We start from the raw sequence: 5,000 nt of genomic DNA on the forward strand, positions 1-5,000 counted from the left end.
GCAAAGTATTTAAATGAATAAATCAAGGTTTGTGGCAAAAAAGTCACACTGTTTCTTAAAGTGTGGAGATGTGCTTCAGGAGCGGTGAGAGATCCAGACTGTACTGGGGTCAGATTATTAGATATAACGTCTGAAGAGACTGAAATCTGTGCAATCTGAATCTAATGACCTCAGATGTACTCCATTGCAGAATAATTCACACACAGACTCATTTTTCAGAATACTTCAGAATAAAGCCCTCAGACAGAGAGAGAGAGAGAGAGAGAGACGGAGATCCCGTGTCAACACTCCAAGAAGCAGACAGACAGTCGTATTCTCTCGTTTGTGACACGTTGTGATTTACATGACCAAGATCAGCTGAAATAAAACGATTGAATGTTTAATGATGATGCATTTATAATGCATGAAGAGTTCAAAGCGCAGAAACCGCAGATGTTAAACAGACACAAAGAGTTTCACATAGAGAAATGTTCTTCTGAAGAGCTCACAAGAAATAAGAATGAGAATGATCGTGGTGACCGCGGTGGAGCCGGAGATCCGCCCGTCATTCACTAACACGGTTCATTCATTACAGTTCATGACGGGCCAATTAGAGAAAATAAGACATCAAGCAGCGCTAAACTAATGGCCTTATAATGGAAGATTACAGCGGCTCGAGTGTTGTAGGAGGAGACGGAGAGAAATGAAGTCATCTCACTTCACAACACCAGCGGATACACGAATCTTTACTCTGAATCACCGAGCGTGACAGAGAAGACTCGTTTCTCTAGCTTAAAGAGTAGAAATCTACAGAATGACATGAACCATGTCCTGGCTTTACCCTGATTTACTATGGTAAGCCTATAATAAAAAAATAATATCAAGCGTAGCATCAGATTTGGGAAGAATACTTGTACAATTTCTTTTCAAGATTCACTTAATGTCTATTGTTTTACTTGAAAGTTTTTACAGACCACTAGTAAATCTAACAGATCATATTTAATAAAGGCTAAACACAGCCAAGTGCTCGTAGTTTACTTCAGTAGTTTTCGTAGTTTTTACCTGTGATCATCAAACAAGTCAATAAAAAATCTTCTTTTCTATCTGTGATTGTGGGTATTGTGTGAAAAGGTCTCATCATTAAAGGTCACAGACTATTTGTATCATTCATTATTTTGAGTCATGCTGTAATTGTGTCAATTGTATTGAAAATATTTATTTTATATGCGAACACAAGCTATGAAGTTAGCCCTAGTAACATGTAAAATGTGATTTTCACAACATGATTGTGAATTCACGTACTGTAATAATACGAGTGTTTGTTTCAGAAACGATGATTAAAATAAGAATCCTGTTCATCTCAAACAGTACAACAGACCTCATCAGCAACACTTTTGCCAAAGCTTCTCATGCGATCAGAAAGTGAATATGTTACATCATACTGGGACATTATTTTATGGCGTATATACCTGTGATAAGCAGAGCGGGACGACGCGAGACCGGTGCACATCTCTCACGGCGGGGCTCCGGAAGCATAAGAGGACGAGAGAGAACCAGGCCTGGAGATTATGTGATGTTTTCTTATGTTTGTGCGGCCGGCAGTCGACCGTGAGGGAGCTGTCGGCATTTTACATACTTTTGTTTTGTTGTTCGTTTATTTGATTAAAAGTTGGGTTAAAACCTTCGCCGGTTCCCGCCTCCTTCTTCCCGTTTATAGGAACATTGTTACAATACTGTACTGTTGATTTATTTTGATTGATTTATTTAACAGGGTCAATGACTGCCCCAGAATTAGAAACAGAGCAAAATATCATCTGTAGTCCCTGGGCAGGAATTATAATACAAATTGCAGCTGTTACACACATCATTCAGTAATAAAAACTCCTTCATATAACACCAAACAACCCAAAACAATGTTATTGGACCTTAATACATCCAGTATAAAACAATGATCATGTACTTGGCTCATTTTAACCATGGTTTTACATTGAGCGTAAATTGTGCAAAAGTAGGACATTGTCTTATATGAATTGTTAGATCTGGTCTCACAGCACAGTTAGTAAAAACTCTATAAATAACCCTGCTGTCTGATGAAAGGGTGGAGTCTATATGAGCATCAGCTGCGTCCTACGTGACATAATCTACTACAGTATATGCATGTTACAAGGGTAGAGCACTAAACAAGTTTTACACGAAAGGAAGTTATCAACTCAAATCATCAAACTCATAACACGATGCAATCTATTTCTTCATCAAACTCTTGATGTCTGTGTTGCTTGTTTTGCCCAACATGACGTCAGTCTGTTATCGTCTCTGCAAGCCAACGCTTCTTTTCTCCTTATCCACAAGAAGTATACACACCACGCACGACTATGAACTGCATTTAAGTGTGAAACCAAACCAACGCTGCGGGGGGCACTCGGGTTCCCGTCACGTGCCCGTCTTCGAATATATTTTAGAATACTGAATGACAGTCAATGAGAGAATCTACTTTTAGGAACTAAGCAGAACTAACCAATCAAACCTTTGGTGGTTATCAGGACATCCAGCAGTGCAGATGAGAAATGAAACTTTTATTGCGTGCTTGAGGTTTTTCATACTTCTTCGGTGCGAGCGCATGCATTGCATCTGTGTGTTTGAATCCAGAGAAATGCAAACGTGTATCTGCAGGGAGTGCGGGAACAGAGTTTGGATTTCTTTCGTGAAATGTCAGCTTGACTGTTGTTTAAATGATGAGCTGCGGTTTCAAAATTGCTTCCCAACACAGTTCAGCGAAACACCGAGGTCTGTGTGTGAGAATATTTCAATGAGATCAGCAGATCCACATCTTTCTTCTTCTTCTTCTTCTCTGCAGCGGTGTGTGAAGACGCTCAGAATAGCTGTGCTGCAGTAATCGTGCGTCCGTGCGCTGGACGTATTGAATTCTGTTTAGCAGCCGTTGGTCATTTGACGTCTCTGATGTTTAGCAGAAGTGTTACGCTCAGCAAAAACGCCTCCACACGCCCAAAACAAGCAACTCATGAAGGTCAGAAGCAGAGCAGACCTGCCAAAAATAAAACCCAACCAAACCAAGAATGTGAGGAACACGGCTGTCCCGCTAATGCTTTCCACAGCCCATAATTACAGTGCAAACAATGACATCACATCAATAAACGCACGGCCGTTCAGTCTGTGTCTGTCGATAAACTGACAGAAAACCAGACACGACTATCAGACAAACGCTGCAGTGTTTGCTAACACACGTCACGTACGCTTGGTTTAATACTCATTTATTGTTGTTCTAAACATATGAATAATTGTGCAGTCTAAACTGTAAAATAACTGTCATTTTACAAATTTTCAGGTATTCTTTAAATACGGTTAAAAATCGTCTAGTTAGTTACTGGCGGTCCAGCTTTGTTTTCAGGATTTTTCAGCATCATGCTGTTTTCACAGTCAAAATTCACATTTTTGGCAATGAATTCCTCTTAAAGCACTTAAGATTCATCATACTCAACATCACACTCTATTCAAACCTTCTATTAGAAATGATTCATATAAACCTACAGCATAAATTGAGTCATTTTCAACCCAGCATTGGGTCAAAAAGGGCCGAACCCAACCGTTAACCCAGAAAATGTTTATATTTGACCCAACAATAAGTTAAAAGAACCCAGCATACACTCTTAAAAAGAAAGGTGCTTTACAGGTTCTTCACGGTGATGCCAGAGAAGAACCATTGTTGGTTCCACAAAGAACCATTCAGTCAAAATCTCTTCATGACCATTTCATAATCTGAAGAACGTCTTCGGATGTTAAAGAGTTCATTCCTCAATATTTTTAAGGGCTTATTTTGGTTTATGGAGTGTCCGACGACAAGTTTATGTACATACATGATGTAAAAATACTATTATTTCGTAATAATAAGCAGTTTTTATTACCTTACTTCTTGACTGACTCTCAAATGATTCGTTCCGCGATTCATCTGTGTAATCTCCGCCTTTCCGCCAGCGTAGTCTGATCTGATTGGTCAGATAGTGTAGTCTGCTGTGATTGGCCAGATGGTCTAGTCTGCTGTGATTGGTCAAATGGTCTAGTCTGCTGTGATTGGTCAAACGCGTTCAGCATGTGTCGCAAATGGACCGCCTATCATTACTGCTGTATTACGGTTTGCAGGTGGTTGGATATTAACAGTGTATAGAGAGAGATGGCGTCGATTTTACCTTACCAGTTCGAGCCCGAGTCTGACGAATCATTCTTTAATCCTTATACAGATGCCAGTAAGAAAAAGGACTGTTTTAGACACTTCTCTTGTAACAGTTAGTTATCACGGCATACAGTGTACGGTGTTCGTATCTTCAGATGTTATTATAACTATAGTACACCACGCAGTTCTTGAAATAAAGACTTTGCGAGTTAATATGGTTGAACACTTACATTAGCGCAACGAGTTTATAGCTAACGTTAGGTAAACAAACAGTAACAACCCCCAAAATAACGGTAACGTTAGCTAAACACAGACATGAGATAACGTCACACAAATTTAATTTTAAGTAAAGACAAAAATAAAGAGTCACACTTACAGGTTGTGATTCGGTGGAGCTTACAGGTCCAAATAAAGTTGGTATTGCAACATCTTTTAAGGAAAGACGTTTAATGTATCCTGCAGTAAAGGCGCCAAGATTGATGAAGCAATCTTCGGTAAAAAGACGCGCGCAAAGTAAAACGTTCGGTTTATACTCCTTTGGTGTCGTTTGAAAAATAAATAGTAACCATTTTTTCCTCAGAAGTTCTTCCTTTGGTAGTGAAAATAAGACTGACTTAGTTTCACTACATAGAACACAGCTTCTCTGACATGATGCACACGTCACGAACGAGCTAGTACAGTGTTTGGGGAGGAGAGAGTTAAGTTTTCGCAGTCAGTAGGCGGGGATTTTTCTAGTGACGTAGGTACATTGTGGTTAAAGATTCGGACAGGTCATGGCTTGTTCGCGTGATTCAGAGTCGATTACCTTTTTTATAAGCTAATAACTTTGTTATTC

The 5,000-nt window shown here is 39.5% G+C and overlaps 1 protein-coding gene across 2 annotated transcripts in view; it reads left to right on the plus strand.

The window, feature by feature from the left end:
* LOC130560572 (uncharacterized) overlaps positions 1-5,000 on the plus strand; it is a 218,020-nt gene that overhangs the window by 151,881 nt on the left and 61,139 nt on the right. The window lies entirely within an intron of this gene.

The sequence above is a fragment of the Triplophysa rosa genome, linkage group LG1 (assembly GCF_024868665.1).
Source record: "Triplophysa rosa linkage group LG1, Trosa_1v2, whole genome shotgun sequence".
Taxonomy (NCBI): Eukaryota; Metazoa; Chordata; class Actinopteri; order Cypriniformes; family Nemacheilidae; genus Triplophysa; species Triplophysa rosa.